Source organism: Podarcis bocagei, assembly GCF_964188305.1.
Source record: "Podarcis bocagei genome assembly, chromosome: 2".
NCBI lineage: Eukaryota > Metazoa > Chordata > Lepidosauria > Squamata > Lacertidae > Podarcis > Podarcis bocagei.
In genome coordinates, this window is record NC_138126.1 from 7,438,399 (window position 1) to 7,454,983 (window position 16,585).

Sequence of the window (16,585 nt, forward strand, 5' to 3'; positions counted from 1 at the left end):
GATTTTTTCAAGACTCAAAAGAATTAAAAATGAATTAAGGGCCACAATGTCTCAAGAAAGGTTGTCCGCACTGAGCATTCTGTACATTGAAAGTGACAAACTTAGACAAACAAATTTTGATGAAGTTTTGGATAATTTTCCTATGAGGAAGGCTAGGAGGGGAAAACATTTTAGCCTTACTGTATTTGATGGTTGTAGTTTACTTCTTAATATGTATTTTAAAACTGACTTTTTAATGACAACGTAAAGTAAATTCTAGAAGTGCCACACTGTCAGGTAATCATGATCATATTATTTACACTTCCCAGGCAATATAATTTGTAAACTCAAGGTGTGTGGGGGTTTTTTTTAAGAATAACATTACAACTTCATTTTCCTAAAAAATAATGCTTCTTCCACAAAAGGTTTACGAAGGTCAGGTACTGCAAAAGTTTTTCAGTGTTAATTTTTTTTCATTTTAAAAAATCACCATGGTGTTTAACAGTAACATCTTACATCCTTTAGAGGAGAAATTGAGAATTGCAGAATTTTAAATACCCTTGAGCATCCTTGTCTTCACTCAGTTCTGTTTATAACACTCTTTCATTTTCTTCTAGCTGTGAGGGTAGGGAGGGGCCTCACAAGTGGAGTAGCCCAGGGCCTCTCTTCTTCTAAATTAACTGATTAACTGATAGCTTTATCTCTAGTAGCTAACCTTTCATCATGTGATGAAAGTATTTTAGGCACCAAAGGACTTTCCCCCCCAAGCCAGTGCCTTCTATGGTACTGCTCATCTTTTAATCAGGTGGGGTAGGATTTTTTGTAACCAATTTTATTTTTTATATTTTTCAATTAGATTTATATGCCATCTCTCATCAAAAGATCTCAGGGCAGTTCTGAGATAAAATAAAAATAAAAGCAAACTATAAATACAAGATCCATAAAGAAGGCTGATCGCCAAAGAATTGATGCTTTTGAATTATGGTGCTGGAGGAGACACTTGAGAGTCCCATGGACTGCAAGAAGATCAATCACATCCATTCTGAAGGAAATCAGCCCTGAGTGCTCACTGGAAGGACAGATCCTGAAGCTGAGGCTCCAGTACTTTGGCCACCTCATGAGAAGAGAAGACTCCTTGGAAAAGACCCTGATGTTGGGAGAGATTGAGGGCACAAGAAGAAGGACAGAGGACGAGATGGTTGGACAGTGTCCTCAAAGCTACAAACATGAGTCTGACTAAACTGTGGGAGGCAGTGGAAGACAGGAGTGCCTGGCGTGCTCTGGTCCATGGGGTCACGAAGAGTCGGACACGACTAAACGACTAAACAACAACAAAATAAATACAAGATAAAAGCATGGATGTTGCCGGATGAGCATTTTAGGTGTTTTTAATTATCTGGTTTTATCTGTTTTAGTTTATCTGGCTTTGAGACTCTTTTTTCCACTGAGAAAAAGTGTCTGAGAAATGCAGTAAATATAATAGCAACAACCCCAAAACAGGGTGATTACATTTAAAATGGTTTTGATCCAGCAACTGAGAGATAGGAGTGTCGGTAACAGGCAATCCTGAAGACCAAGGGCAAGGTTTCCAGGAGATAAGGAAGCTCAAAGAGGAAGGGATAGAGAAGGAAGGGATGTCCTTCTCTTCTGAAGGGCAAGAGAATGTGTTGCAAGAGAATCTAGCCTGTGGACCGTCTTGCCAGAGTGGTGCATGCTCTGGTTATCTCCCGCTTGGACTACTGCAATGCGCTCTACGTGGGGCTACCTTTGAAGGTGACCCGGAAACTACAACTAATCCAGAATGTGGCAGCTAGACTGGTGACTGGGAGTGGCTGCCAAAACCATATAACACCAGTCCTGAAAGACCTACATTGGTTCCCAGTACGTTTCCGAGCACAACTCAAAGTGTCGGTGCTGACCTTTAAAGCCCTAAATGGCCTCAGTCCTGTATACCTGAAGAAGCATCTCCACCTCCATTGTTCTGCCCGGACACTGAGGTCCAGCTCTGAGGGCCTTCTGGTGGTTCCCTCCCTGCAAGAAGTGAGGTCACAGGAAACCAGGCAGAGGGCCTTCTCGGTAGTGGCACCCACCCTGTGGAACGCCTTTCCATCAGATGTCAAGGAAGTAAAAAACTATCTGACTTTTAGAAGATATCTGAAAGCAGCCCTGCTTAGGGAAGTTTTTAATGTTTGATGGTTTATTGTGCTTTTAATTCTGTTGGGAGCCAGCCAGAGTGGGTCCAGTCAGTTGGGTGAGGTAATAATAATAATAATAATAATAATAATAATAATAATAATAATAATAATAATAATAATAATACTTTATACCCCACAAGGTAATTTTTTAATTGTGGACTGTCTCGCCAGAGTGGTGCATGCTCTGGTTATCTCCAGCTTGGACTACTGCAATGCGCTCTACGTGGGACTACCTTTGAAGGTGACTCGGAAACTTCAACTAATCCAGAATGCGGCAGCTAGACTGGTGACTGGGAGTGGACTTGGGTGCACAAAGTCATCATTTTCTCTCACTTTAATCCTCTGTGTGTTAATGGTCCAAAGAAATGGCCTCATGTTACACCACTTCTTTGCAAAATTGAATAACGTGATATATATATATTGTATATTTAATCTGCAATTGCAAGTACATTAGGGACTCAGATATACAGCAGCAAATAAAATGTTTTAAATGCAATATACAATGTGACACTAGATGGTGATGGTGAGCCTTATGGAAAATTCAATGTATTTTTAAGAACACTTTTTAAAAAGCATTTTCAGATTGGTCTTTATATGTGTGTAGATTCCACCTAGGTTAAAACTTTTTTTAAATTTTGGTTGTTTATATTTATCTGTATTTGTTTAAAGCAAAATACAAATCATTTATTTTGCTTTAAACAAATACAGATAAATATAAACAACCAAAATTACAAAAAAAATCCTTAATAATAATAATAATGGAAAAGGCTAAAAAACTACTACAAATATCAAAGTATGTGGCATAGAATATAAGCCATTATGGGAAAGAAAAAGGGAAGGAGAAGGAGAAAGAAGAAGAAAAAAGGGGGGGAGAGGTGGGGAAAAGGGAGAAATGAGGCAAAACACAAGAAGGCTTGTCTGTCGTATGCTTCCTTCAAGGTGACAACAGCTCATTATTCTTATCAATTCTCTCTATCTGCATTCCATAGAATCCCTCATCTTGGTATCAGGGAACATTTCCCATGCAGTATCATTCTAAACATAACCAGGTGAACCCTTATCCCCTAGATAATTGTTTAAACATTCCCATTCTTCTTTCACCATCTTTTTAGGTTTATCTCTTACTGCATCTATCAGCTTTGTGAGCTCCAAGTACTTGCACAATTTGACTACCCATTCATCTTTAGTGGGTGCATTTTTATCTTTCCAGTGTTTTGCCTCTATAACCCTTGCTGCTGATGTTGCATAAGTAAATAACCTGGTTTTGTTTTGGGGAATATTATCTGAAACAATTCCTAGTAAAAATTCTTCCGGTTTCTTGCTAAATGTAATTTTTCTCAATTTCTTTATCTCTTCATAAATCATATTCCAAAATCTTTGTATCTCTAGACAGGACCACCACATATGGTAGTATTCCTATCTGTTCCTTACATTTCCAGCACTTTCTATTATATGGTTTATTTATCTTTGCTAGTTTTACAGGGGTCAAGTACCATCTATAGTACATTTTCATAAGATTTTTCCTTATAAGGAAGCAAGCCATGAATTTTATATTTTTAGTCCATAATTCATTTCAAATATTGGGTTTGATCGTATGTCCCAGGTCCCTCTCCCATTTTACTGTAATTTCTTTGATATCCTCCACCTCTCTTTGCCAATTCAAAAATAGTTTGTAAATTTTTGAAAGTGTCTTTTGATTATTATATAATATATCCTTCTCCAGGTTAAAACTTAATGTTCTTTAAACTTTAAACAGAGAGTGTCCTGCGTAGTTCTTATAGTTTTTATAGGAGGGAAAAAGAGAATTAATTTAGGTGTAAAATTTTCCAGAATAATTGAGGACATGACTTGTGCACCTATTGTACATCAATTGCTATATAAATGTTTTTCACCTTGTACCATGTAAAGAGTACCCGTGGCATCAATATGCAAATTGATTCTCTTGATAAACATATCAGGAAATAACCAATATACCAATGGGATTTTTTTTCTTTCTTGAAAAAAACAAAGGGTAAGTAATTTGCAATACTAAGAAATTTTTATTTTCTTAATTAAATAGCATTCATTATTATTGAATTGTGATAAGGATTTCCTATTAGTCCTCACAAAAGGATTCATAAATAAGGTTTAGCAGGTGAAAAATGAACAGTGGTAAGGATGGCAGATATTTTAAATTATAATTTGGTGTTCTAATTTCCAAAACAATAGCTTTTAAAGAACTACTTTCCAGAGTCATGTATCCTGGCTTTATTGCTACCATGCTAGCTATCAATTGCAAAAACCAAAAAGATAGTTAAGGAATGAGGTGTCATGTTAAGCCTTTGTAGTCAGGTGCTCCTTTGTATTTAGATCAGGCCTGAGTACAATAATGTAGCACTTCGGAAGGAAGATGCAGCCCAGAAGCCCAGCACTGGAGGCCAAGATAGAGAAGATCTGCACGGCTACCATGTACTTCCCCTTTGTGCTCAGGTAGGTGGGCACAAAGGACACCCAAACACTGCAGAAGATCAGCATGCTGAAGGTGATCAGCTTGGCTTCATTGAAGGCCCCAGGCAGCTTCCTGGCTAGGAAAGCCACCATGAAGGAGATGGCAGCCAGGAAGCCCATGTAGGCAAGGACAGTGTAAAACATGGCAACAGATCCTTCATTGCATTGCAGGATGACCTCTCCAGCCTGGGAATGCATGTCTGAGTCTGAGAATGGAGGAGAGGTACCCAGCCAGATGACACAGATGAGAATTTGGATACTGGAACAGGAAATGACAATGGAATTAGCCAGACTCTTTCCCAGCCATCTCCTCACCCTGTTTCCTGGCTTAGTGGCCAGGAAGGCAAGCACAACGGTAATAGTTTTGGCCAACAAAGAAGAGACAGCAACTGAGAAGATGATGCCAAAGGCTGTCTGTCTGACAAGGCAGGTCACTTTCCTTGGCCGGCCTATAAACAGAAAGGAGGACAAAAAGGAAAGGAGGAGGGAGACAAGGAGGATGTAGGAAAGGTCCCTGTTGTTGGCTTTGACTATGGGAGTGTCAAGATATTTAATGAATATTCCTAAAACAAGGCCTGTGATTAAGGCCAAAAACAGGGCAGTGGAAGCCAAGAGGGTCCCCAGATATTCATCATAGGACAGGAAGATGATAATTTTGGGGATGCATTGATCTCTGTCCTTGTTAGGGTGTTGATCTTCTGGACATTTGGTGCAGTGGTCTGCATCTGGAAAAAAAGAGCATCTGCATGAACATTTTCCTGCAGACTAGCAAAAAAAGCAGGTCAATTTTTAATCCAGCCAATTCCCACAAATGGAAACAGTGATAGGGCTTGATGTTTCTGCTAATTTACACAGCGAGTTGGCCCTTTCCATGTAGGTCTCTAGTGCAGATACCCCCTTATTCATCTCCCAAGGAGGAGCTTGGAGTGTTCTAGAAGCTCCAAGTTGTTAATTGCAGCTACATCTGATCTCACCCCTAGCACCAGGTGTTGTCAGATGGGTGTAATTTACAGAAAAAAATCCTCGGAGGAGAATGGACTGGAATTCTGGTCTTCTCAGTACAAACCAAACACCCCAGCTATTTTGCCACACTCACACTGACTGGTTCAAGGGAGCCTGCCAGATGCAGCAACACTGCCTAATTCTTAAATACTCAAGGCTGTCTCAGTGGTACCTGGAAAGCTTTATTAATATTATGTAAATCACTGTTGAAACTTTATTAAGTTCAGCCATAAGATTATACTTGAATATTCATCAACCAAGGACATATATTATTGTTCTTTTTGCTACGCATTCCTCTGAAGTCTCCTACCTTCCTGAGTGGAGATCATCCCTTCCGCGCATGGAGCACAACCATGGCAGCAAATGGGTTCCCCTTCCTGAACCTTTTTGGCATATCCAGGGTGACAGCTTTTGGTACACCTGGCATGAGGAAGGGTCTGACCAAAAAGAGAAAAAAGCATCAATGAAAGACTGTTAGCAAGTAACTTCTGGGCCAGTGTACAGTCTCGGTCTATGTGGAATAAACACGGCTTTGTTGTGGATGCTTTTTTTGATCCATGGGACAAAACAGAGAGTCATAGTCCTTGGGACACAGTTGGGGCAGAAAGAGATAATCAAGAAGAAAGAATTACATGGAAACTTTATTGCCCTTGGATTTAGGAGTCAGAGCCATCTGCCATTATTACAAAGGTCTGGAAGAATCATAGAATCATAGAGTTGGAAGAGACCACAAGGGCCATCGAGTCCAACCCCCTGCCAAGCAGGAAACACCATCAGAGCACTCCTGACACATGGTTGTCAAGCCTCTGCTTAAAGACCTCCAAATAAGGAGACTCCACCACACTCCTTGGCAGCAAATTCCACTGTCGAACAGCTCTTACTGTTAGGAAGTTCTTCCTAATGTTTAGGTGGAATCTTCTTTCTTGTAGTTTGGATCCATTGCTCCGTGTCTGCTTCTCTGGAGCAGCAGAAAACAACCTTTTTCCCTCCTCTATGTGACATCCTTTTATATATTTGAACATGGCTATCATATCACTCCTTAACCTCCTCTTCTCCAGGCTAAACATGCCCAGCTCCCTTAGCCGTTCCTCATAAGGCATCGTTTCCAGACCTTTGACAATTCTGGTTTCCCTCCTCTGGACACGGTTCCAGTTTGTCAGTGTCCTTCTTGAACTGTGGTGCCCAGAACTGGACACAGTACTCCAGGTGAGGTCTGACCAGAGCAGAATACAGTGGCACTATTACTTCCCTTGATCTAGATGCTATACTCCTATTGATAGTAAACACAGTACAAATCTGCAATCATGGAAACCGTTTTAAAATATCAAAATCCAGAGAAAGAAACAAGCTGAAACAGAAAGGTATTTGGAGCAGCCATGTGCTCAATTCTGAAGTCTGAAAAGGATATATCAAGAACTCTGGCCACAAGTTTCAATATAAGGAATAATTCCTACTCAAGAGTTGAAATGAAAAACGTGTATATTCTGCTAAGAATAACAGTTTGAAGCAGGTAGTTAATGATACAGACTTCCAACAGATTTATAGTCGGCAAAAAACCGAGGTATGGAACCAAATATCATGATATGTGTTAACATACTTTAGAATGTATATAATTTATTATATTTATGATCTATGGATTGAAGCACCTTGATCTATCTTGACATATTTTTTGATATTACCAGCTGAAGAAGGCGTGTACTCCGAAACAGGGCCCTGTCCTGGTCACCACTACTGAGTCGTACATCTGATTCATACTCCGGATACTCCTTTTTGGCCCTATTTGATCCTTTACTCTTTACTCTTTATTCTGATTTTATATTTGGACTCTTTTTGACTGCTATTGAGACTTGTATAAAACAATTGTTGTGCACTGGTATTTCATGTACCTTTGTACTATATCACTGTATATTTGAAACTACATTATTTCTGTACTTAAACGTTGTATCCAAACTTACCATTACTTTAAAACTATCGTACTTACACGTTGTGTTTAAATTAACTACCTGCTTCAAACTGTTATTCTTAGCAGAATATACACGTTTTTCATTTCAACTCTTGAGTAGGAATTATTCCTTATATTGAAACTTGTGGCCAGAGTTCTTGATATATCCTTTTCAGTGTAGTTTCAACAAGAACTCCAGTTTCTTTAACAATTCTGAAGTCTGGCATGCTTTCTGACTACTGCAAAAGCCATGCCCCAGTCATATTCTAACCTGCTTTTCCATTTTCATGTTTCTTATTTCGGCTTTCCTCCATTCATCTTCTCTGCTGTATAGTTTTAGCCCATTACTTAGATATACTTTTCCAAACCTGTTTGAACAGTCTGGACCACTCAAGAGCCTCTTGGTCAATGGTGAATTTTGTGTTTGAGGATCCCTGTCTGCTTATGCTCCCAAATTTCACGGAACGAAAGGATTTGTTGGGAAATGGCACCCAGTTCACAATGTCAGATTCGACTGTCAACTGCCCATTCTCATCCAAATACACTCCTTCCATGGAAGTATTGTAAAACTGGGAGCTTCCCAGGAAAGGGTGAAGCTAGAACAGGAAAGAAGGTATGCACATTTAGAAAAGAATAGATAAAAGAAAACAATAGAAAAGAAATAATAGAATAAAATAATAATAGAATAGAATAGAATAGAATAGAATAGAATAGAATAGAATAGCCTGTGAGGAAAACAGCAATACCTGCCAAGACTGTATCTTTTGATATTTCAGCCTCTTTTTACCCTTCGCCACCATCTGATTGGATTTGGAGGAAAGCGCAGCCCTTATGGCCCCTGCCAGAGCAAGGACAAGATTGTAAATACTGTAACTATCCAGAGACAGGGTTTTCTCAATCACTTCGTCACGCAGGGACTCCAGAGTGTCAACTTCCCTGCACCTTTTCCTTCCTTTTATAGACAACCTGGGCTTTGAATATGAACATTTAAATGATTTCTCCCCAAAGCGTAATGTAGGATTTATAAATGTTTCAAAATCGTCATAGTTTGGCCTTTTAATACGAGTTAAGAAAGAAAGAAACCCATGAATGTGCAGGGAAGAAAGAATATCATAAGACAAGGTGAAGGTGAGATCCCACAAGGCTGTTGTGATCCAGACTTTTCCCACAATGGGTCTTATATGCTTTTCAACCAATTTTTGCAAAACACGTATTGTACTAAAGAAGTAGCGCATCTCTCCATAGTAGATTAATACATTGACTTTCTTCCACATGAAAGATATTTTAGAATGCCACGGTATTTCCTGATTATGTATTGTGATTGTAACTGAGAAGGCAGCACAAATTGTGTTCCTGGTTAGCAGGGGCTTCAAGGTCCTCATGAACCTCTCTCCATTGTTGGTGTCTGGAGCAACGAGGCCAATCCAAGTCCAGTTGAAGTGCAGGAGCAGTTGAATTATCCCCAGATACTGATGCTCTTCTTTGGGGACCATTCGGTAAACAAAAGGAAACTGAGTTTTATCATTAAGAGCATCAGAAACAAAACCATAACTGACCTAGTAAAGAACAGAAGAGATTAGTGTTGTAACCCCCAACAAAATCCCCAATCTAGTACTTTGTACTTGCCTGAATTGTAACTTTTCTCTGACATGGGAAACAGAGAAAAGACACAGTTTCACGGGGGCTAAAGAGCTTTACTCCAGGGAGCTTAACAACACCCCATATTTAGTTGTTTGCTTTCAAAAAATGTGACAGAGTCTTTGGAATGGGTTGTGTTTGCTTTAGGTTATGCCCTGATTGCATTTTTTTAACCGCTTTTATTCTATCATTCTGTGATTCTAAGAGTAGCCATGTCTTCTGCGTTTGATTAAAGAGGACCATAGAGGGGAAGCATAGAGAAGCCATTAAAGCTAAGTGATCCAGTTATTTTCCATGAAACTAATTATCTTTCATGAGTCAAGGTAGTATATGAATATGTAAATAATAAGCAGGACCACATTAGGAATGTAAGTCTCTTGCCTTTACTGTAAATTGCTCTTACTTTTACAGGTTTGTCTAAGGTTTGCTTAGCCTGAGCTCACAGAGTTTGTTTCAAAGGATGACATTCCATTGCCTTGTCCTGTACTTTTTTTTGTATTTTGCCTCTTGTTTCTTTAATGTTTCTTTTTGCATATTTGTTCATTTGCATCTCATATGGCACTAGCTTTCATTACCTATTCCATTCTTCTGCCTTAATTTTGACAATTTCCAAAAATTAGAGTGGGTTTTCTGTGGGAAAGGAGTAGGGTGAGGAAGAAATGGCCTGGGTCCATGCCCACAAAGCACAGGGTAAATGGAAAGCCGCTCAGACCCATGCTTTCTAGCCATGGGATGGGAGGAAGTGTGAACAAACCCAGAATCCCCTTAGTCATCTTTGCTAAGAGGTGGTTGAGGCCAAATTCTCCTTCTGCCTTAGAATCATGAATGACATTTTCACATCTTTCCAAAGAAACTGCAATAGCGTTCTGGGATTTTTTCCTTCCCTCCTGATTTTCATACCTGTGGGGTTTTGTAGATGCTTGACATGATTGAAATATCTTTCAATTTGTCAGAATCAGCCCCTTCGATAACAGCCAATGCTTTATTCCATGGTCCACAATAATAGTTTGGGATGTTTGGCAGCCCAGGGCAGAGCAGGTCCACCATGGCACCAGAAGTCATTCTGGCATCATAATAGTTGTCATAGATGTCATAGCCCAGGGTGAGGTTGGGGGAAAGCCTGTGGTTCCGGTTGACCTCCCGAACAGCAAACAAGAAGGACAGAGTATACCAGGGTGGCAGGAATCCCATCCTGGAAAAAAGTGTGTGTTTCCTTGACATTCTTTTCACTCAGAGACCAGATGGTGTCATCCTTCGCTGTGATGGGGTAGCAGAAATCATGAGATGCGTCTGCAGCATCTGTACACCTGAGATCCATCAACCCCTTCCTGTCCAAATCTTAGAAGAATGGGCTATTCTACTGCAAATGTCTCAGTAGAGTTGGTGAAAGCACACAGTTTGCAGTAGATGACTTTTTGACATTCAGAATGAATCTGAACATTTTCCTCCAAAGGGACAAAAATAGAAGACATGATTGACCAAGCAAAAGTACCAGAAATGAGGAGACATGCCTGGCAGACAACAACATCTGGTCTCCATGAGGTCACATTCAGTTTGTATAAAGCTTTTACAACAGTAGGCACATAAGGACTTACCCATAAACTCTGGTAAAGGGAGGCTCATTGAAGACGGTTGGTTTGAAAACAGGAGATGCTGCAGATATGATCCCACTAATATGGTAGTCTCCTTGCCTGTACCAATTCAAGGGTTGATTTGGATCCCTTATCAAAGTCAATGGGCATTTTGAGCTCAGCATCTCTGGAGTTGCTTCAGATAGTAGCAATAGCAACAGCAGAAGGTGAGTTATGATGCACCTGCCTTTTACTCCAATCTCCTTCTTGAGTGCTATCAGCAACAGAGCTAGCAAATTACCAGCAGTCAAAATCTGCTTGGAAGACCCAGGCTGCAGTGACTTAATCAGAGAGAACGTGCCTAGCATACATGGCTTGAGAGCCAAAGAGGATTCACTTCAGCCCCACGTGGGCAGCATAACCCCACCCCACCCTCAGTGGCAAAGTGGAGAAGTATTTATGTACCAGTCTCTTCTGGCTGAGTCTGATGAACTTACAACATGTTGTTGTTCAATGTTGAACGCAAATATGATTTTATTCCTCTTGAGCTTTGGCAAGAGGATGACAAAGAAATCACCATTATTTTTAATAATTACATTTGCCTTTGCACCATGTTGAACTCCGTTTATAGTGCCATTCCTGAAGGAATACATGTTCCATAGAATCATAGAGCCATAGAACTGTAGAATGGGAAGGGACCCTGATGGTCATTTAGTCCAACCCCCGGCAATGCAGGAATCTCAGCTATTGCATCCATGAAAGATGGCCATCCAACCTCTAGTTAAAAACTTCCAAGATAGAGGAGTCCACCACCTCCAGAAGGAGATTTACATTGTTACAAGCTTGCTTCATCTTCCATGTGACGACCCTTTAGATATCTGAAGAACTTCCCACTGCATTGTGGTTCTACTTGTGACATGGGTCAGAGAGGGGCACGGGAGGCTGGCATGGCCTTTCCCAGCACTTCTGAAAGACTGGCCCATGGTCCAGCAGTGGGCCTCAGTGCCACAGCCCACCCAGTGCCTCCTAACTGACCCGTCCTGCCCCTAGGCCACACATAGCTCTTTGGTTGGACCAAGGGCATCACTGGCAGTTTAAAGGGGCATAAAGGTGTCCAGGAGACAGAGAGGCTGAAGGAGGGCAAGGGTTTGAAGAAGGAAAGGAGATCTCTATGGTCTGAGGGAAAAGGCAAGAGGATGTGTTGTGGGAAATTAGGGTGTGTGATAAAGGGTTAATATCTAGAATTACAACAACTTGGGAAAAGAGAGAAAAGGAATAAGATAGGGGGAAAGGAAGAAAAAGAATATAAAATGAGTAGGGAAGAAAGATAACAGTTTTTTGAGGAATATGATACAAACTGTGAAAAGAAGACGGAAGACGAAACGAGCAGACAAGTAAAATATGAGGCATGCCGGGTGATATGAAATAAAGAGCCTTTTCCACTTTGTGCTTTTGAATGCAGAGAGTCTGCATTGGGGAGTCTGAGTCACAATACTAGTTCCCTGAGTCATTAATTGCTGCTTGATTATGCCAAACTCTGCCTCCATCTGCCACAGTTTTCTCCCTGGCTCCTCCTGTGGACAGGCCATTTTGTGACTAGTGGACCTTATTAAGTTTCAGCCCCGTGATTTGGCCCCTACATGAAAGTCCGGAAGGATGACTGTTTCTGGAGCTAAACTGTGGAATTCTCCCCCACCCCAAATGTTCTTGCTGCCATCATTCTCCATTTTAGGTGGCAGGTTAAGACACTTCCATCTATACATGCCTTTGGTAATTAAGCCGGCCTTGACCGTGGTGCTGAACTTTTAACGAGATGGGGTAGGATTTCTTATTATTATTACTGTGCTCTTGGGTTGAGCATTTTAGGAATTCTTTTTTGTCACTGGCAACGGGAGCTCATCCATCGTGTGGATTTGAACCGCCAATGTTGTGATCGACAAGCCCAAGAGGCTCAGTGGTTTAGACCACAGCTCCATCAGCTGTTTCAGAATCCATTGGCCAGACTGATGACCAGGGCAGGACAATCTGAGCATGTAACATCAATTCTGTCATGACTGCAATGGCTACCGATTAGTTGATGGGCTCTATTCAAAGTCCTAGTTTTGACTTTAAAAGCCTTATGAGGGTCAGGAGTCCACCACCTCAAGAACTACCTCAAAAATTTGTGAAAAGCCCACTACGCAATATTTCTCTGCTCTTAAGAGAGTGGTAATGTACCTTAAACATACCAAACATTATAGGTTGCAGTTTACAACATGTATTGACAAAGATTTTGAAATTTTCTGCGATGCATCTCATGCAGTGGAACAAAATAATTGCAGGGGTGTGTCTGGTATGGTGTTTTATTATAACGGTTGTCCATTTGAATGGAAGTCCCAGACACAAACCATTATTTGTCTCTCCACAACAGAGAGTGAATTATGTGCATGCGTTCAGGCCACTCGTGATGTAGAATGGTATCTGCAAGTATTTGCAGACCTACAGATGCAAGTAACACTACCAGTAAAAGTTTACCTTGATTCCCAGAGTGGACTTACTATCCTGTGTGCAGAGACCAATACGCAGCGCACTAGAGTCTTAAGGTTACGTTTACAGTTTGTAAAGAAACTAATTGCTGATGAAATGGTTGTATTTAAATATGTTCCAGGTGACAATCAAATTGCAGACATTTTTACTAAAGCTCTTCCAAAGGTTACACATGAAAAACATGTACAAAGTATGCTTTATGTTTTTGTTCCACAATGATGAACCGCAGGGGAAATGTTGAATGGTTTCTTTAAATGTAAAGATTCATCATTGTTCCACTCCATGTGTATGTCTTTAAGGGGCCAGAGCAAGGGCCAGAGCAAGATAACGAGACCCAGCTTTAGATTTAGATTTAGATAAATTTATTGTCATTGTCCGTATATACACAGTATACACAACAACGAAAATCAAACACCCACCCAAAGACCGGGTTCACATATACATTTGCACGTATCTCCGACACTCTCATCCTATTCAAACATAATCTATAAAAACATAAAATCCAGAATATAACATGACCTATTAAGGCATAACATAACCTAAACCCTAAAACATAACCTAAAACCTATCTCATTCCTTCCTACTCTCTGCTTGCTAAACCTTGCAGCTGGCCCTGAGATCATTATTTAGTGCAGTCAGAGCTCTTGGATAGAAACTATTCAGAAGGCGTGTGGTTCGTGTTTTCATTGTCCTATATCTTCTGCCCGAAGGCAATAGTTCAAAGAAGTTGTGAGCAGGGTGGGTGGGATCTCTCAGGATATTATGTGACTTCTTCAAAATGCGAGACGTGAAGATCTCATCCAGGGTTGGTAGTCGGAGCCCAATAACATTCTGGGCAATTTTAATTGTTCTCTGTAAAGCTTTTTTATCCGTTTCAGAGCTGCTCCCATACCACGATAATATACTATAGGTTAAGACACTCTCAATGGTACTATGATAATAGGACAGAAGTAGGTGCTGGGATAGATTTAGTCCTCTGAGCATTCTCAGGAAATACAACCTCCCCTGCACCTTCCTCACAACCATATTAATATTTGCAGTCCATGAGAGGTCCTCCGAGATATAAATGCCCAGGTATTTAAAACTACCAACCCTCTCCACTTCCTCGCCATTTATGTGCAATGGTAAAAATACACTTTTCTTTCTCCTAAAGTCAATTATGAGTTCTTTGGTTTTTTTGGTGTTAAGCATGAGATTATTTTCTTTACACCATTGAATTAACCCCTGTACTTCTTTCCTATAAGCAGTCTCATCGTTCTCACTGATGAGCCCCACCACTGTTGTATCATCCGCAAATTTGATGATTGTGTTGGACTTATACAGTGGGGTGCAATCAAATGTGTACAGGGAATAGAGAAAGGGACTTAGCACACATCCTTGGGGGACTCCTGTGCTTAATACTAGAGTAGAAGAATAGTAAGGTCCCATTCTCACTGTCTGCGGCCTATCAGTCAGGAAATTCCTTACCCACAGACAGATCTTCTGATGTATACCCAAATTGGTCATTTTAAGAAATAACCTGTCTGGCGGAATTGTACTGAAGGCAGAACTGTAGTCCACAAACAACAGCCTTGCGTAGGTTCCCTGTCGTTCTAGATGACTCAATACAGTATGGACAGCGATGGAAATAACATCATCAGTAGATCTGTTTCTTCTGTATGCAAACTGGAACGGGTCTAAAGTGGATGGAAGACCAGCCTTAATATGATCTAGCACCAATCTCTCAAAACATTTCATAACGACAGATGTTAAGGCTATTGGTCTATAGTCATTGAGAGATGCCACCACTGACTGCTTGGGGACTGGCACTATAATCGATGTCTTCAGGCAGGTAGGGACATAACCCTGCAACAGGGATAGGTTAAAAATGTCCGTAAATACACCAGCTAATTCTGCAGCGCAGTCCCTAATAACCCGTCCCATAATTCCATCTGGTCCAGCTGCCTTCCTAATGTTAACGCTCCGGAAGGCACGTTGTACGTCACAGGTCTGTAATAAAAGTGGTTGTCTATCAGTAGTAGTTTCTGATGATGTGCTGGTGGCCAGTGCTGTAGTGACGGTAGTTCCAGTTCCCTCCTCAAAGCGGCTAAAAAATTGATTCAGTTGATCAGCCAGGTGCGCACTGCTGCTAGCCAATTCGTTTTTAATATTTTGCCCTGTAATTTGTCGCAAGCCTTGCCATACTCGACGAGGGTTGGAGCTCTCAAAATGTTTTTCGATCCTCCGGCAGTACATAGCTTTGGCGTTCCTAATGCCCTTTTTCAATTTGGCTCTGGCTTCTCTATACTGTTGCGCATCACCAGAGTGAAAAGCAGCATTCCTTGCCTTTAACAGAAGATACACATCCCTGTTTAGCCAGGGCTTGTTGTTAGGGAACACCCGTATTTGTTTGGTGGTAGTGACAACATCAATGCAGCTTTTAACGTAGAACAGTACTGTTGAAGCATATGTGTCCACATTATTCTCCACAAAAAGCGACCACTCGGTGCTCCGAAAGCAATCTTGGAGTTGCTCAGATGCACCTACTGGCCACACTCGTATCTCTCTAGTTGATGGTCTGATTCTGCGTACGAGAGGTCTATATGATGGTATCATAAGTAAAGATATGTGGTCTGACTGCCCCAAATTGGGCAGGGGCTTGGTCTTATATCCATGCATGATGTTACTATATACTCGGTCCAAGGTGTTTCCCCCCCTAGTGGGACAATCAACATACTGGTGGAACTTAGGGAGCACAGTCCTTAAATCAGCTCGGTTGAAATCACCAGCAACCACAAGTGCTCCATCCGGGTGGGCCCGCTGCTGTCTGCTGATAGCAGTTAGCAGGTGGCCCATAGCTGTAGTAGTGTTTGCATCGGGAGGTATATACACCGCTGTTATTATAACAACATTAAACTCACGTGGCAAGTAAAAGGGGAGGCACTTCACCACTAGGTACTCCAAGTCAGGAGAGCAATGCGTGTCCATTTGTTTAATGTCCGAGCTCCAGTTGTTATTTATATAAACGCAAATTCCTCCTCCTCTGCTCTTCCCGGATTCGGCGGTTCTATCCGCTCTAATTACTGAGCGTCCTTCTAGCTGCAGAAGTCCCTGTGGAAAGGAGGGATCCAGCCACGTCTCCAGAAGGACCATAACACAGCAGTCCCGGATACTTTTCTGCCGAGAGGTAATAAGTTCCAACTCCTCTACCTTGTTGGGTAAGGATCTCACATTTGATACAAGGAGACTTGGCAATGCAGGCTTGT